At 37.3% G+C, this 19540-nt stretch overlaps 1 protein-coding gene across 31 annotated transcripts in view; it reads left to right on the top strand.

The window, feature by feature from the left end:
- The window catches only part of TENM3 (teneurin transmembrane protein 3), a 1296489-nt gene that overhangs the window by 769469 nt on the left and 507480 nt on the right, over positions 1-19540 (top strand). Inside the window, exon 1 of one of the 31 annotated variants that reach the window (XM_064710599.1) lies at positions 17977-18011. The exons of 29 other annotated variants lie outside the window; for them this stretch is intronic. The gene's annotated coding sequence lies outside the window, so the exon portion shown is untranslated. Of the gene's footprint in view, positions 1-17976; positions 18012-19540 lie in introns of those variants that run through there. One more of the 31 variants, XM_064710595.1, reaches the window with a different exon arrangement.

The raw sequence follows: 19540 nt of genomic DNA, 5'->3' as shown, positions 1-19540 counted from the left end.
TGGATTTAGCATAGAGAGACTGAAATTTTAGACCAAACTATAAGTTTTCCCTTTTTTAAAAACAGCAATCCATTTGCTCTTTTTCAGTCCTCCAGCATTTCATCTATCCTCCATAATTTTTCAAAGACCACTAAGCCCTCTGAGTCTATTTTAATCAGTTAAGTCTCCTAAGATGAATTAAGTTTATCAGCATGGATGATCTGAGAACATCTATGTTATTTAAGAACTATGTAACCTTTGCTATTCTTTTTACATAGTGAGATCTTATCCCTTTTTGCCGGTGTTAATTGTGTCTGCTTGCAGTTGATGTTTTCATGAAGGCTAATGCAAAAGAGGTATTAAATTGTTTCCACTATATCACAAATATATAGATTGTGATATTTCATTTATCTCTTCGCTGAGCAGCAAATGAAAATTTTCCTTGGATTTGCTTTACATCAATGCAAATTCCTAGTAAAAAGAATTTTACTGCCCTCTAAGGAGGGGCAGTAAAACTATATAGAAAACAGAGAACAGGAAGACATCTGTTCCAGGCCACCACAGGCAGTGGTATCCTACAGTTGTTTTGTGCAGCCATCCCGGTAGTATCTGAATGTCATTAGATTGCGTGTTCCCATTCTTCGTGTTGAAAATTGTTTCAAAACCTGATGGTGCTGATAGTCAGAGCCTTCTCCTAAGTTTCAGCCAAAAATTTACTCCAAAATTACATCACAATGGTGGCTCAAAACTGTCCGATGCTTGATCCATTCATCCAAAACTTCCTCTTCTGAGACTGACAGATTAGATTACTTGGGTTCTACCACCTAAGTAACCTTATCCCAGGACTTTTCTTTTAAAGGCACTCTTAGCTAAAGTACTGAAAGTGAATATTCACTAGACATTGTGTGTAAAGTGTAACTTTTAACAATAAATGAATTATTAATGAATGCAATAGCATAACTTTTTAAACTAACATGATTATTTTTCATGTGAATTTTGGAAATACAAATCTCCTTTATAAAGTCTTTTATGTGTCCAAGTCTTAGCTGGCTTTCATTAGTGATAAGCTTCTTAAAATCATAGTTTAACACTAAATTTTAATCTAACCTTAAGAGTGTGCTGGCCAAAAAGCACAATTACTTCTAATGTAGAATGTTCAAGCTCAGTTTTTCACTGAGGAGTTCATACTCTGAAGTAATAAAGAAGATCAAGTTGGCCACCAAAAAGGAGCCTACACTACTAACAGCCTATACTAGACTAACGGGAGCTTTGCAATTTTATCAAGTGCTTCATATTTCACTAATTGGTAGACTTGAGCATCTCAGTAAAGAACAGAACACTTTTACAAAAGCATTTCAAAAACTACACTTCAGTCATAAAAATTAAGTTCAAGCTGACATACAGGTTTTCATAACAAAGAAATGGCTAAATCATACTATTACTTGCAGTGAAATTAAATTGACCTGTGTTACCAGTTTGTTCACTGCTGGGGTGAAACAGCATCACCTGTTCTAATATTTTCTTTTAACAGCTAAGAAGTCATTTGCAAAATAGCATTCTTTCCCAGGACATGAGTTGCTAGAAATTGGAGTGCAGGAATACATGTGCAAGGAAAAAGACAACAAGGCTCTCAAAGGATCTTTTTCTGAGATTTTGTGAGAACTGTGCAATTAAACGCATACTAAATGTTCATTTACTTCCACATCCTCAGCTCTTTCTGCCCTGTGACTCTGCTCTGGGTTAGGAAGGTGTCCCTGCAGCGTCCTTCCCCTGCTCTGTTCAGGCAACTAGACTGCAGTGGAGGGGCAGAATATTGCCTTGAACTGGAGACAGATGCCTGCCATGGGGATAGCAAAGAGCTTCCAGGCTTTGCAAGAGGCCCTGGGGAGCTCTGGGAGATGCTTTCTGTGACACTTTTTCCTGTTCCAGAGCTGGCAAATTATGTTACCTTCTGAGGAGGGAGGACCAAAGACAGGCTTTTGTTTTTTCTGTTAAGGCAGCAGAAAAGCAAAAGAAATGAAATTGCAGCTGACTCTTAAGATTACAGGGAAACCTTCTTTACTGGTAATTTCAGGTCGTTATATCTGCAAGTAGAATCATAAATCTAGCTGAAATAGTTCCAGATAAAAGCAAAATTAATAGAATCATTTGAAAATCTAGGGACACTCCCTACTTTTCATTCTTTAAATCAGATCATTGAAGGTTCCATTCAGTTTCAGCTAATTGCATGCATACAGTACCAATAAAACTTGAAGTGATAATTTGTAAAAACCACTTTCTATAAAAAAATACTTGTGTGAAAGAATGATATTTATAAAACTCTAGTAACTCAGCCAAGTGGAAACAGATTAACAATACAAAAGGTAAGGAATTTTTCTAAATATGCATCGAATTTGTTTCTTTTTAGTTTTTTTTACTGTTGCTTGGTGGAAATTTAGAACTATGCAAATACTTACCCCCAGTTTCTAGGTATATCAAAAATAATAATTTCTCCCCTCAGCCATGTATTCTCAAAAACATTCCAGGTGAATAAGACAATACCACTTTTTTGACTGAAAAAAATCCAAACAAGCTTGTGTTGTCATATTTTGAATTTCCAAAATAATTTTTCTTTGACACAGCAAAATTAACAAAATGTACAAATTTAGTTGTTCGAAACCACATCAAACACAAATATTTTAAGTCCTTGCAATTCACTTTTGTAAGATAGTACGTAACTGGAATTTTTAAAATCTAGCAATCTTTTGGGCACTTTTTCCTGAGATTTTGAGCGAGTCATCATGTCATGTAAACAGGGTTACAGAGAAGTAAAAAGGTCAGAAGCTTGACTGCAATATGGTTCTCACCTTAGACTGTACTGACAGAAAAGCAAATGTGACAATTAACTAATGATAATATTGGTAACAGATGGGCTACCTCTGATTCTGTCTGCCCAGTAACACTAGCTGCAAATGAATTTTTAAAACTTCTCTTAGTGTGAGTTTTGTTCTTAAAGATGCAGTTTTAGCAAAATGTCATCTAATTTTTAATTTGGTCTTTTCATTAGCTAAATAGGTTCAAAAATTGTGAATACTAGTCTAACCAGTAAACTGAATAGAAATAGAAAGGGTATTTTTCAATTAGTATGTCATCCATATTTATAATTTATGTATTTTTTCTTTATCATAATGCCCAAAATATTTTGCAAGAAACTTTAAATCCTTTAAAAATTACTTCGCATTTATGTTCGCAGAAATACAGATTTAAGCAAGTATTTTGAGGGATGTGGGTCTTTCATCCTTTGTTTCTCAGTTACTAACATTTGGTCATTAAATATGTCATTTGAAAATACAAGGTGGGGGAAATGAGTTGGTAAAACATTTAAGACTGACCTGTGTAGGTTACCCAAAGGAGGTGATTATTGTATTTCTGGGCAGGTATTTGTGATACAATCTTTTCCTTAGAAGCAATTCAATCCAGAATATAATGGATTAAGCTAAATAAGATGCTTTTTCTTCAGCTGCAAACATTTTAAAGCTGTTCTTAAACTCAGAAACCTTTTTCTGTATTTTTTTAAAAATCCCTCTGTACTTCTACCTCCTGCAGGCATCAAATGGTTAAAGTGCCCCTTGTGAGACTTTTCCCGGTGTCTGTGAATGTGAGGCTTCTTCCAGTTGTTAGAGGAAGACCCCATCTACTTTTGTTTTCTGATCATGGGTCTGTAGCAGATACCAACTAAAGAGCAGACTGTATTGGTCTGCCCACTAATCTTCCCCCATCATCTCTCTTGTGACTCCTGAGCCATCCCAAAGCAGAACTCCATGAATTCCTGCTGCTCTCCATCACAAGGAGGGCAACCCTGCCTCACTGCCTTCCTATATCATCCTTCCTAGAGAGCCGTAGCACTCCAGTCCTGTCAGCCATCCCACCATATCTTCACAATCCCAGCAAGGTCACAGCCCTGAAGCTGCACACACTGACTTCTGATTCTGGTTTGTTCCCCATGCTGCACACATCAGTGTACAAGCATTGCAGAGAAACATTATCCACACCCAAGGGTTCCAATTCCCCAGAAAAAGTTTGAGAGGTTTCCCCATAAGACTGTTGTGCAGGCATTTTGTTCTCTATTCATTGTTCATTGCTGGTTCAGACACATATAACAACCTTCACTGCAGATAGACAATTCTCCTTCATTTCTAATACTACTGACAACTCTAGCTGTCCTCACCTTTCTTTCTTCCAAGATGCACATTTGAGAGTTAACATCCAAATTCATCCTGACAACTTCTGCCTGAAGGATTCCACTTAGGCCAAAATTACACCTAGGCACAGGTCTTCCACACCACAGCTGAAGTCTGCTAACTTGTGCTCTATTAAAATTCAGCAAAGAAGTGAAAGTAAAACTCCTTCTAAGTGGGTAAGTGTATGTCCAAACTGAAAATTCACAGGACAGCACTAACAGTTTTCCAAATGGATATAATTTGATTAACGTATGTAAAGAGCTGGTACTACACCAGGAGGAGGGTCAGTTCCACGGCTGTTGCCCATCACATGCTGCTCAAATGTACAAACTCTCAAAAGCTGCAGGAGAGCATTCTCCTGACAGCAGCACACCAGCCTGACCCTCTTTTTTTCTGCTGTCATGGAATTCATGTCTTCCACTGCTATTATCCTTTACAGTCTAACACTGAATGTGCTCTGGTTCAAATTTCTGAAACTCTGTTCCTCACAAACTGCTCTGGACATGGGTTCTAAGATAGGAAAAAGTAATGGCTTGAACTAGGAAGGCTATATTTGATTTTTTGTTTCCTTTGACTATAATTGGAAAAGGATCTAAGCAACATTAATTTCTCTTGTATGATGGCAAGGCATTGCTTAGGGGAACACATCTAGTGTTGTATTTGGTATGGAAGAGAAATGTGGTCAGTTAGAGATTAGTCAGCAAAAGGCCAAGGCCCAAGCATGGCAGAACGTGAGCTGCAGGGGTAGATGTGTCTTTAGTACACAAAGGACAAAAGTATTTGCTTTTGATATTGCCTCTTCATCTTTCAGGTAGTAATTGCTAAACCTATTTTTCTATCTGTGTTTATGATTTTTTGATTTTAATATTGTAAGTAAGGACTGAAACCATCAGTAGAAATGAGTGATTGCTTCCTGTAACCCCAAAAGACAGCTATTACCTGGAACAATGTCCTTGGACAATTTCTGGATTAAAAAAAAAAAAAAAAACTAAAATAAAACCAACAACAAAAACCCCACAAAAACACAAAAAAACCCATCAGCCTGAAAACTTTAGTGGAAACAACATCTGTTTTCAAGGTCTTCCTCAGTCATGCTGTTTCGCGTGCAAGGTAAGCTGGTGTATTCTGACTCCCCAGGTTGTGCTACTGCAACATTAGGAAAACCCTTCGTGGCAGGCATCTGTTCAGTTACAGAAAATATATTCTAAACTCCAGACATGAACTCATGAAGGAATCACTCCTTTCAAATTTGACAGGGAATAAATTATTTCAATATAGTTGTCATTAACTTTTTTTGGTTTTGTAAGTTGTTCCCAGAGATTCTTGCCACAAGGTTGTAATATTTATGTTGATAAATAAGAAATACTTACTCTTTTAAAGTAAAATAGATAAGAAGATAGTTTTATTCAGACTTAGTACAAGGAGTTAAAAGTAGTATGTTTTTTGAACTGTAATGATTACCATAATTTGTTCAGCAAGTGTAATGTACTTATGATTGAACCTAAGCATAAAATATTATTAATGATTAAGTACAAGACTTAAAAATTCTAGGTAAATTGTGGTGGTTTTAAATGCTGAGGGTGTAAACATAACAGGGTGGGGGAAAAATTCTGCTACAAAATATAGAATTAAAATGCAGTTCCATTGCCTGCTACAATATGCTGCAGGAGTTCCCTGTAGCATTTTCTTCCTGTGGTTATTGCTTTAGGCTCACCATTCCAACGAAAGCAGTGAGCTTTCAAATTAAAAAAAAAAATAATAATTCCCTGCTTTTATCGGTAAACTTATGTCAAAACAACATGAAAAGGTATTAGTAAGTAGTCCAAAATGCTCTATACATACATTATCCATTTATGTATTTTTCGTGGCTGGTGTCTTTTGTTAATTTAGGAATATACATAGCAGATTATTTAACCCCACCAAGGTTCATATGTTGTACATGCCAGTTTCACAGACTGAGTTTCACAGGTTTAAAATTAGCATATGTTCTACACAGTGGGTTGTAACACAGACATTCTACTGTGACAATCCATTTGCAAACTTTACATAAAAAAAATACAAGGTAAACCATATTAGCAGTCATATTGTAGTAATTTAATTATTTTCAATTCTTGTTTAATTCACCAAGACACTCCTGCTCTGCTGTATTGCAGGAGCTTTTTTCACTTTGTTTTTTCGTTTCATATTTGACATTCCTCTCAGTAGCTGACTTAATGCTGAATGTGTTTTTCAGTGATAGAGAGATTGCTCCCTTGAGCCAGCACAAATGAAACCTGAAAACTAGAAATATATGGAACTATCCAAAAGCACTTTTGACTAGTCAGCATGCTGAGTACTCTTCTAATACCTTACTGCACATTCTCTTACAGTGTGCTGCAATAAACTGGGCTTGAATGGTTTATGTTCAGTCAGAAGTTTTGCTGCTGCCTATCAATAGCAGTGCATGAAGTTCTATATTATGTCATGTTGTAGGCATAATGTAACGTGACACATCCTAATGTTAAAGGCATGCAGTAACAACAAGCTGCTGCAATAGAGACCAGGAAACCACCTACATGGATATAACCTGACAGGTGCTTACTTTGCCCAGCCTTAAACTGATGGGACATGAGCCAGCTATAGCTGGGAAACCACATAAATGTGTTGGTACAGAGATTTAAGCAGCAGTTCTGCAAATCAGAACCAGCTTTTGTCCATCATGACTGAAGTGTGGCAAATCAAACTTAGCTCTATAAACATGTTGCTGTCATTACTATGTCTACATGCAGCTATTTTCATTATTTGGATAAAGCCCACATTTTTTTTGTTCATGTGTGTTTATTTCTTTATTCCTTGGTTTAAATCAGACTGATGAAAATAATACCCACAACTTCATATTGATTTCACTGTAAATTTGTATTTTAAAGTCCTTGAAGTCTTGTAAATTACTTTCTGTGAAATGAATGCAAAACAGGGAACTTCTTTCCAACACCATCATGTTAACTTCCTTTTTGCACCATCTCTTACACAGTAAGGAATCAAAAAAACTTATTAAGGTGCCAAGAGAAATCCTTCCTAAGTACCTTCCAAAATATTCACAGTAAGAAATACAATTTGCAAAGTTACAGTATGAACAAAATTGTAACCACTTTTCCATGCATGTTTTCTTTCTTCTATTTTGTCCATGTCAGTTTACAGTAGGAACATAAGTAAGACTTTGGAAATATTTATATAGAATTCCTTGCAAAAAGCTGTGCAGGATGACATGTTACATTCTCATAGGAAAGATTAGTAAATGTGACTACTTAAAATTCCATTTTGTTCATCTGTAGGATTCAGTAGTGGAATTTTCCTTCCAGTAAAACATCATGTTAGCAAGTCTTGCTGGCTGTTTGTTACTCGTAATTCTTCTCACTTCCTCCTCTGCCAACTATTTCAAACAGGAGATCAAACCAACATATTCCTGTGACCCTAATACTTTCTGCTCTATCTCTCCTTCATTCCGCCACCCATACAAAAATCTCTCTTTTATTCTTGAAGACACCACTTGTCCCAGTAATTTCATGTACTGTTGTCATCTAACATTCCTCAGACCAAAATGAAGGTTTTTCTCTCTCTTCAGTTTCTTTGTCTTTCTTTTCCACATATTATAATAATAGTTTCAGCAAAAGCAGAGTGAAAACTCAGCAACTTTTGTCAGGGTCTTCTGTCTCACACAATGTCCTTTTGACTTTTCCCTTTACACTCCTACCTTTTCTCAGTGCTTCCCTCAATGGCCTATTCTTCACTCATCTTTCACAAAAGCCAAAGACTGTACATTTTTCCCCCTTCTCATTATTTGCCCCAATCTGTTTTACTGTCAGAGATTCACAAACCTTGCTCTTCCATTCATTTAACTTTGGCAAGTTCTGCATTTTTCTGCCCTATTTTTCTGTCACCCTGAAATTTCCAAAAGCCTGACTTCTTTTTGTTGTCCAGTCATTCATTCTTTGCCTCCAAAAATGTAAACATCACTCTAATATACTTCCCACTCACCTAGGTTTATAATCTGGCTCTCAGACATAATTCTGCCCTCACTTTGAGATGAGAGTCCTGAACAGATTCCAGTCTTTCAGGGACAAAGTCTTGTATTATCACAGAGGTGATAAATGAGCAAGAGTTACACATTACCAACTGGCAGGTGATAAGCCCATCAAAAATACAGCAAACAAGATTTGCTAAGGAGCTCCTTCCAGTCCCCAGATGTTGCTGACTTCCTCACTCAGTGGTAGTTTGTCACCCTTGCTGGTTGCAGGGACATAGCCTCCAAGAGGGAAAGGTTCCTGCAGAAAAATCAGTCAATCTCTTTTTCTTCTTTTAACTACAGGCTGCAAGCTGACTGAAATGGCCGCTATATTTTTTTCCTCCTTCTTATGCAAGAAATTCCAGTTTCTGGTACTCTTCCACTCACTTCACAGTAAATCTAGAAGCCAATTCTTGGTACCAAGTTAGCTGGCATGAAATAAATTAATTGGGTTAAAGTAAATTAAGTTTAAGTGCAGCAAAGAACAGATAAGAGGATTATGCTCACAGAGGCTCTCCTTGCAGAACTGGAAATTGTGCAACCAAACTCTTTGCAGAAAACTGTAGAGTTCTTGTTGCAGATAGAGGCCAGTTTGATTCGGCAGAATCTTTGAAAGAGTATATAGTATACTGGAATGTAGAAATTCTTTAATTCTGAATACATATTTTGAATCTGCTCAGCTGTTTTAGAATAATTTTTTTAATAAAGGCTTGCTTTCTATTCCTTGTGTACTGTTGCATATGTATAGGTTTATATTCTGAGATTATCATAGGTAATCAAGTCAGCTGGAATAAAATGCTAATTATGTTGGGACACAGCTGTACCATATGTATATACACAGATAATTAAATTTATATTTCATTTACAGAAAATTCTCAGTGCTACAAAATATCTTACACTAAGCACATTTATTAGAAGTCAGAAGGAAAATAAAAATCAATTCCATTCATTCCAAGTGTAGCTTAGAGAGACAATTTTGCAAAGTTCTAAAAACCCCTTTTAACACCAGAGCATTCCTTGTTGTGTTGCATAGATTCCCTATAATCATGCTCTCATTTACAGGCCTGACATGGCTGATTTCACTAGAAAAGCCCTCCATTATTGAATGACAGGAGACAAACCCATCAATAGGTGTAACAGACAAATAAGAACTATTTGAAGAGTAATGTTATCCTATTTCTGTCAGGAAGTGTGAGAAAAAGACCGAGAGTTTACAATATTCACAAAGACAATGACTGTTTGGAAGTAGATCTTTTTTAATTCTTCTTTTAAGGTTATCTCTTTACTCTGTAGCTGCACCAGTGAATTTGACTTTTCATGAATGGTAGGCTTTATCAAGAATGTGGTAAAACATTTTACCAAGTTATCTCCCTCACATCAGTGACATGAAGCTAGAAGGCTGGAAATTCTTCTCCCCTCTCATTTCCAATAACACATGTTAGTATTTTCAGTCACAAATAGATGGTGCATTTACTCTTCCTACCCCTTCCCTGAAAGACAACAGATATATATACATATGTATATAACCATATATATAGCGTGCATGTACTTAAGCAATTTACTTTGTCTTCTTTACTTTTTTCAATGTGGTTTATTTTATGGTCTAGACACTTTTGCCTATATTCTATGGGAGGTGATCAGTTTAAATGTACAAGATAATATTACAAAAAAGTAAAAGCAGAGTTTCAGATGTAAGAGCTAAATAAAGATGTGGATAATTTTTAGGGGATTTTTTTTTTTTTACATTCAGTTTTAAATACTCTGATAGCTTTTTATCCAGACAGTTTAAAAAAAAATTACCTATTTAACATTTCCCCAAAGATTTCTCTGTAAGTAAAATGGGCTCAACACCCTCCACCCCACCTCCATCCCCATCCCCCCTTTCTCTGGGGACCAAGGCAAGTCTTCTTTACCACCAATTATATTGGGTTTTTCACAGGACAGTTTTCTCACTCTATACTTGGGATTCATATATCTTACCTTTTCCTAATGACAAGCCTATCAATGTTTTGTTGTGAAGCCATTATGGTCCTGATGCCTGTTTTTGACCTCATTCTCATGTTCCTCATATATTCACTTTAAATACAATTATTCATCACTCTAACTGTAGGGTACCTGTAGTCCTCTTCAAAGGGCAGATCCAGAGTTGTCATGGTATTATTCTCTGATACTCAGCCCATCTTCGTAGGCAAGGTATAGAACTGATTTGCCTTAAGCTCAAGAACACAGCTTTAGAAATTGTATCTCCTTCTGCTATACATCCTTTTCAGAACTTTCATCATTTTTATGTTAATCATTGAATCCCACTGTCTTTCTGTTTGTATATACTTTAGTGTCCTAGGGAGGGAGGGAGTACACACATGAACTGATATTTATGTAAAATTACATCTATGGCCTCTTCTAAGATCTGACAACTGAGACAGGAGTAACCAACACAAGTATCTATGCAAAATTTGGTAAGAATGTGACTCCTAGGATGTCTGCAACAGAACCTACATTCATAGAATCTTCCATGTTTCTTACAAAAACAATTCAGGAATCTACTATAGAGGAATGAGTTAGAGTGCATTATATTTGAGGAATTGGTAGTAAGAGACACAAATGTGGACCTGCCTCTTCTAGTGGTTTGGATGGTGGTTCCAGCGAAAGCTATGCTTGATTTGTATTGGGATGTGCTGGCTGTTGGTATTTTGGCTATTGGTCCTATAATCTGTCTCCTTCTCACTCTCTCTTCCCTTCACTCTTTTTCCTATTTCCTTCTATCTCTCTCTCTACCTCACATTTACTGCTAAATAAAATCCATTATGTTGACTTCAGCATATGATCTCATCTGCATCTTAATTCAAGAAGAAGCATCTCTCTGATAATCGTAATAATCAGATCTTAACACCATCTTGATGCATTGTGTAAGAATTTCAATATAATAAAACTGTAATTGCCAAAGCCTTCACATGTTCACAAGAAACATATTTTAGAAGTGTAAGGCAGGGTCACCTAAGAGTGCAATTTATTGTAAAGGGCCTGTATTTGATGCCCCCACTCTAGTTCTTTAGAAGTAGCACTTCTGTTCTGAAATGCCATGAAGCTGAAGTCTTGAACTATTTGATAGATACCTGTAATGCGTTTATCTTACAAAACCAAAATAACAAGTTACAAAGCAGTAAATACTAGAAGAGATTGAATTGGTAAATAATCTAATTCCACAAAAAAGTATTTTGTATTGGCTTCCAGAAGACACTAGATTATGCTTTCCTATAAAACATACTATACATATATGTTTATATACTACCTTACAGTGTTATATATATAAACAGCATTGTACAGAGAGACTGTGTTTTATTTTTATATGTAATACTACAGAAAAAAAAAGTATAGCTGTGAGAACAGGTCTGAAATTATATTTCTTATACAGAAAGATAGTATGTGTGCATAAATTAAACATTATCAAAGCTGTGGCTTTGGTGTTCTTCATGGTAACTGTAAAATGGTTGAAAAAATATAGTTAGAGAAGTTACAAAAAAGAAAGAAACTATTTCCTGCAAAATAGGAATATTTCTTTCAAGTTACTTGTGTAGGAGCAGTCTGGACAGCAACATAAAGTGTTTAATGACATGTGCTTGAACATCAAAAGCTTAAAAGAGTAATTGGACTCCTTATGCAAATTTTATAAGACCCTTTTGCCTGTCTCCACTCTTTCTATATCCCTTATATCTCTCAGTGATCATGGCTGTACTCCCCACTCTGTTACGCTGTGTTCTAGACTTCAGATGATTTCCTTATGTGCTTGAAGTTTCAAACAGTATTTTATTTTATGGACAGATAGAAAAGTGGGGGGGGGGGTGGAATAAACAAACGCACATAAAATATCATTGTTATAATTGTTCAATTTGCTCTCTTTATCTATTTAACAAGTAGAATACATATAAAAGTAGATTTGAATAAATTAAACAATGTCTTCTAAAGTATTTCAGGAAAAAAGCCTGATTTTTTCATCCCAGGCATAACTATTGACTGATTTCACTATCTCTGTATGCAGTTCTTTCCAGGAAGGCAAGAGGTTTTTAAGATAGATATGACTACCTTTTTTTTTTTTTTTTGCTAACAATTTTTTGCTTCTTTTTTTTTTTTGTTACTAACAATTAAAAGGCACAGATGCACATATCAGTGTGAAATCAGTAACACCTTTTTGCAAAAGAAAAAAACCATCAAATTTTAAAAGGGACATAGTTAGCCTTAAATTCTGTTACTGTCTGGATAAAGGCTGACAGGAGGACACTGTGCCTATCTATTCCATATTCAAAGTGAAGAGGTGAAAATAACTCTGCATCCAAATCCTATCAGTTGCCTGAAGATGAATAAGCTGAGAAACTGAGAATCCCTTCCTGTAGGGCCATTCAATTTAGATCAGTGGAAGGTTTCATTGAAACTATAACAGGTTTTAGAAAGTCTACAGAAGTGTGACTTTGTTGACATCCTTTTATATTCAGCGAGGAATATTCATGTCTGAAGTTATGCGTCACTGATTACTGTGTGAATGGGGTTATCTGTCTCACAGATATCCACAGAAGCCAGGCAGTAACCCCAAGGAAATGCCATTGTTTTTATTTAATTAACAATTTTTATTATGTCTTGTAACTGTCTTGTAACCAACATTGTCCCCATAAGGACTTTTTGCCTTCTCAAAGAAAAATAATTTTGCATTATTTATATAAGTGAGTGAAGCCCCTGCCCCTGGAGTCCTTTGTATGTGAATAGATTTCTGTACCCACGTGCCCAGATTTATCCCACAGCTTCTGGATTTTGGCCAGAAATGTTCTCCATTCATGGAGGTTGCAAAGATATTTTTAATAGTATGTGCCACAGATTTGGCATAATTTCAATTTTAGAATTCTGCAATTTCCAGTATAATGATACATCTACACGTGCATTCATGACACAGGCGCTGCACACTGCATCCAGGTCTTGTGAACACCCCAGACTAAATTAAATAATTTAATATTTGAATTTTAGACTGGGCAATATTTTCTTTGGTTAGGACAGCAGTTTTCTGATTAATGTTTTTAATTTTAAGCAAGGTCTAATACATAGAATAATAAAAGTGACAGTTCAGCTTATAATGAGTTAAGGATGTTTCTGAGAATACACAAGAGGTTTATAAGAGACTTCCAAAGTTTATTTTTACAGAACAGAAGCCCACAAATTAATGCAAATATGTTTTTTTCATATTTTACTGTGTTTGTGTATCTCTAGCTTTAATAATCTCAACATTGCATTATGAATAGTGCTTGTGCTTTCAAGGCTGTTTTCCAGTTAAAATAGAAAAATAACATTATAAGAGTAAAATAATATTTGCAACCAGCTGCAGTGATAACTAGGAGGAAAGTAACAATTGCAGGACTGGTAATGGTACAGTTTTATGGAAGTTAATAACAAAAATACAAAAGAATGAAAGAATGTAAGTGTCCTATATATACATAGCATTATTTTTTATATCTCACACAACTTTGATGGCTGTCAATGGTGCTGCTCTGCCATACATGGAATCCAAAGGTCCCATTTGGACCATGGTTTACACTTTCCTCTATGGACACTTTTTCTGACACTGGTGGAGGAGGAGCAGCCAGGATCCTTCTCACTATTTTGTGTTGGCCCTAACTAATGTGGAGGATCCCTGTTCTGTGAGGTGGAGCAAGGCATTGCCTTAAGCTTTCATCCCAGCATCTGTGTCTGTCCAATGCCAAGTGGGTGAAATTAATCTCCTGCAGTACAAATAAGTTTCTTAAAAACAGCAGTCGAATAAAATTGTTCTGTTTAGTACTGTTAGGTTTACAAAAACAGCTTTTCAGATGTTAGAACTTTTCATCAGAGTTCACAGATGTCAGGAAAAAATAGCCTATGTCAGTGGAGATTGTACCTTGTGACAATAAATGTACTTAATGTGGGGTGAATGGAAGCCCTGATCCTCATGAAGAGGTAAACATAAATAGATACCCACTGGGTTTTTTCTATTTTCCCTGGCTGACCTCCAGTGATGTAGCTGAGCTTTCCTCTTGTGATATTTTCCAGGTTATATAAAAAGAGATTTTTTTGTTTGGGCCTCCTGGCTGAAATGATGAAACATAAAGCCTGTTCTCAGGCTGTGGAAGCCTGATGGATGTGGAACAGCTGCCAGGCTGCAACTGGGCTCCAAAAGGAAGCCTGAGAGATGCAATTGGTGCTATGGTTAAAAGTGAAAGATGAATAAATTTTTCTGCTTTAGACAGATGTATAGAAATCTGCACAATGTAAATTTGCTGATTCAAATACTTTTGAAAAGATATATAGAGATGATTTAGTGCAGTGGAACATTAGAATTAGGTATTTTCTGATAAATAGAATGGGCATCTAACACAGAAAGGGAGTGCTATCTTAAAAGAACTATAATATTTTTGCTTTTTAAATATCTGGTATCTGAGCTAGCCTGTGCTGCAAATAACTGAGGTATGCAGATTTTGCCAGAAAAAAAAAAATACAAAGCAAGTTACTGAGAAAGAAATGCAGAGTGGAAAATGAAAAACTTGATATGAAGAGGATAGAAAGTGGAAGTCTGTGATGCAGCAAAGGAGTGGTGAAATAAAATGAGGAAAAGCCTCAAATTAAAGAAAGGAAGTGCTGCCACCAACAAGCACAGCACAAAATCCAAGAAAAAGCAGCATTTAAATAGCCTAGATACAAATAACACATTACTGTCTGTTGGTTTCTCTAACAAGATAAAAATAGTTTTCCTATGAGGCTGATTTCATAAGGAAAGGAAAGTAAGAGTATGTTTTGAGGGAATGCCCTAAAAGTGAAAATCTCATGTAGCTTTAAGAGCAACAAAAAATATTTATGAACGAAGTGGGGCAAAGGTGAGACTTCTTTTTATAAGGGGGCAAAGTTGGCATACAAAAACAGAGAAATACTACTTAAGGAATAATGGATAATGCAAGAAATAACAATAAAATTACATAATTTCTCATAATTTCCTCTATTATTACATAATAATAGAATAAATAATAATAGAATAAATCTGAGACTACATCAGAATATTCAAATTCAAGAGGTAAGTTAGAAATATAGAATTCTTGACTTAAGAATTTATCTTGAAAAATTTAACCCAGTAGGTAAACTAAAAGTGCAGATGTAACTGCATCTTTCATTCGGTGAAGTAATTCCACGACTTGCACACCAGTTTCCTACAGAAGAATTGAATTTTGATTGCTTTGTATTAAGGTTTTATTAGTCCATAATGTCCCATTTTCTCTGGACATACAGAAAGATATTCTAGGAACAACCTTATAAGTGAGACTGAACCTTAAAGCATGACAATGGATTAAGGATTCCCCAAAAATATTTCTCCTCTCTGGATTCTATGTGTGATACAATCATGGTACATCTTGAGAGGGCATGGATAGTGTCTCTTCTTTCTTGGTGTCTGAGTTCATGAGACAATTTGTAGTGTCCTATTTTGAAAAGTCTAGCTTATGATCAAACTGGTAAAGAGCAGCCAAGAAGTCCAGAAGTTGCCTTGTGGACACTACAAGACAAGTATAAAGGCAGTACAATAAAAAAAAAAAATCTGATTTCCCGTAATTTGTTTAGTCATTTTTGTAGGTAAAAAAAATTTAATCTCACCATAAAGAAAATAGAAGATTAAAAAAAAAATAAGGGGGGGTATATTTGAGCATATTCACACATTTGTATATTTCTTGTTTACTTAATGGAAAAAATTAGACTGGAGCTTGAACCATGTCTGTCCTGTGTGTATTGTGTTAACAGCAAATATTTTACTTAGAAGTCTTACATTTAGTTTTAAAAAGATATTCTAGTATATAGCTTTTCCAGCTTTCTAGCTTCATAGGTGTCATGTAGCTGAAATAATATAATGACTATTAGATATTCATTTTAGAAATTATCTAAAGAATGGTTCATATAATCTTTATACAGTGCAGGAAATTAAAATCAGAGTAAGGTAAGATCTATGAATATGTAGAAAATTATTATGTTTTATGTACATGTTCTTAAAATGACTTTAATAGTAAAATTTTTGGAGTGAGTGCTCATATTCATATTGCATAGTTCCCTTTAAATATATAGGTTTTTTCTATAATGCTGATATATAATACTGGGCAGTTGTAGTACTGCCCGGAACTGGTTTTAATATAATTTAAACTTGTTTCGAACGATCGCCCAGGACGCGAGCGGTGCTCAAAGCGGCTGCAGTGCAACGAGCGCGTTGTTGGAGCAGGGAGCGGTTTGTTTTCCCTGCGAGGCAGAGCCGCGGCCGAGCACCCTCGCGGGGCAGCGGCGGGGCCCGAGGGCAAACCCGGCGGAGCCTCGAGGGTAAATCCCGGCCGGGGCCCCGAGGGCAAATCCAGGCCGGGGCCCGAGGGCAATCGCGGCCGGCCCCGGGGCTGCGCTGCCCTGAGGCGGCCCCTCCGCTCCCTGTGCCCCCGGCCCCGGCTGGCACCGCTGCCCCGCAGTCGCACCTCGGGAAACAAAATGGGACCACTCGGCTGTGGCATGGCTACGGACACCCCTCTGGCTGGTAAAGTCCAGGGATTTTTGCCAGCAAGCAAGGGGAGAAGGACGAGACCCACAGCTGGGATCCCTCTGGTGCTCCAGCGCCTGGATCCCTCCCATGGCCCCCGCAGGCACAAGTTGCTTCTTACCTGGTCACAGCCCTTGGTCCCAAGCCCTTTGTAGGTGTTATTGCCTCCTGGAATGTGTGTGCGAGCTTCCTTGCATTGTTCTTCTGTGGGGACTCAGCACATCATTTCTGATGTCCAGAGTTGCAGAGATAACCCTTGGGGGGGGGGCTCAGAAATCCTGGAATGTTGCCAGAAGTGCTTGGTGGTTGGATTTTGACCCTGCACAGGATGTGCCACCTGTATGAGGACAAGAGGATCACTTGGGGATAAGTGGTGAAGGAATTGATTATTCACAGGGTGAAAATACAAGTTTTAGGATTTTGGTACAGGGGGGTGTGTAGGAGACAAGATGGAGGAATTAGGGCATGTCTTGTCCTTCTCCTTTTTGTCATCCATCTTTGGTGGTGATGTTGGCACTTTGGGATTGGTTCACATTAAATTTGCACTTGTTAATAAGGGTAAAAGGTATTGGAAAGTAAAGGTAAATATCTTATACATAGTTTTTAGTATAAAATAGATGACCATCCAGTGGGAGGTCAGTGTGCCCATGGCTGTCTTGCTGGTCAGACTTCTGTTAGGCTGGGAGACAACTTTGTAGATAAGAATTAATGAACAATATTGAAGACCAAAAAATCTGAAGAGTGCACTCGTCCTTTGGAGCATAGGCTGTCCCAAGGCCATTCTACGCCTAACCATGCAGAGACAACAGGCCAAGAACGGAGATTCTTCTGAAATCATAGGTGCTTGCTTGTACTTTTAAATTCCAGGTCACCTTTCCCTATCCAAAATTCACATAACTTCTGGGGTTTTATAGACAGGATTGCTCCAATACCTGCAAAAACTTTGTACTCCTGTGACTCTGTAACTCAATCATACGTTTTTCCTCAAGGTTACTGACAGTGTAGAGAGACAACTGCAGGGAATATTTCCTCAAATTTTGCAGCAGAGAGCTTGCTATGTAAAGTTAATAAGTAATGAGAGGAGACTTGCTCTGTTACAGGAGGGCACCAACTGGAGAGTCCGAAGGCTCCTTTCAGCTCTAGGCTCCTCTCAGCAGTCCATCACACTACACGAGACACTGCAGAAACACAAGGCAGTCAGGTGAGGGATTTTGTGTCCTGAAATGTCTTAGAAGACTGAACTGAGGACAATCCTCAAGGCCCTTTGAGCATTTCTAGAGGGAAATGTTTCTGGGGATGCAAAGATATTTAATACTAAGTAGTGCTGAAAAGAAATGTGTTTTATCAGAAAAGTCATAATAATGATTTGGGTGTATAGGAATTGCTGCCAATTTAAACACAGGCAAACAGATTGAATTTTTATTGTTGTGAATACAGAACACATTCTCATTTATATTGTTTGATTGAAAATCATTATTATTTTGTGTATAATTGCCATAATTTATCACATTTTTAAAATTTTCCAGTAATGCGGTGCTATTTGTCTACAGTTCCACTCTAATTGCACATAATTAATTATTCACTTTGCTCAATTGCTAATTGCCTTTTAACATACACTTAAATATAAACATAAAAATACCACTTCAAAGAGAATAGAAACGTAGTTTGTTAAACTTTTAATATCTGTTATAATTGTGGCTTCATAGAGTGAGGGACTGGAAAGTGTTAAAGCATTAGTAAAGTAGGAGGCCCTTATCAGACACCGAGGAGAACACTGTCGACAAGGGTGAGAAAAGAGGTTAAGGTAGTTCGGGCCCTCTTTGCCTGAGTCTTTAACAGAGAGACCAGGGCAGTCAGTTCCCTGAGCTGGTCAGGGGACAGGGAGCAGAGCAGACCCCTTGCAATGCAGGAGGCAGGGCTTACACACCTGCTGTAACTTAGACACTCGCAAAGCTATGGGGCCAGATGGGATTCACTACTGAGCTGGTGGAAGAGCTCTCCAAAACACTCTCCAGCATTTGTCCTTAGTCCTGGTTAACTGAATGACAGAGGTTGGACCATGTGGTGCCCAGCTACAGGAGGGGTTGTAAGGAGCATCCAGGGAACTGCAAGCCTGTCAGCCCAACTCCAGTGCCAGGGAAGGCTATGGAACAGGTAAGAGTGCAATCCCATGGCATGTACAGGGCATCCAGGGGATCAGGCAAGGCTAGCCAGCGTGGGTTTAGGGAAGGCGGGTCCTGCTAGACCGACCTGATGTCCCTTTATGACCAGGTGGCCCATTTATTGGATGAGGGAAAGGATGTGGAGGTAGCAAGGTGGGGTTCAGGCTCTTCACCCGGGCAACTAGTGACAGAATGTAAGGAAAAGAGCTCAAGCTGTGCCAGAGGTTGGGACTGAACTTTGGGAATAATTGCTTCACTGAATTGGTGGTTAATAATTGAAATGGGCTGCCAAGGGAGGTGATGGAGTCAATATCTCTGGAGGTGTTCAAGAAATGACTGAGTGTGGCACTAAATTCTGGGGTTTACTGGTGTTTGATCAAATGATCTTAAAGGCCTTTTACAACCTAAATGAATATTTGATTCTATAAATTCTCATGCTTGATTTCTATACACTTGAGTGTAGTTCAGAACTACATAACCAGGTAAATTGTAGTGAACGAGGTGGCAGTTTATCAGAGGAATAAACAAAAGATCTGGTTTAAAATATGAATAATCTTGCCCTAATCTC

This window comes from Zonotrichia leucophrys, chromosome 4 (assembly GCF_028769735.1).
Source record: "Zonotrichia leucophrys gambelii isolate GWCS_2022_RI chromosome 4, RI_Zleu_2.0, whole genome shotgun sequence".
Taxonomy (NCBI): domain Eukaryota; kingdom Metazoa; phylum Chordata; class Aves; order Passeriformes; family Passerellidae; genus Zonotrichia; species Zonotrichia leucophrys.
This window is presented reverse-complemented; position numbering and strand designations above follow the sequence as displayed.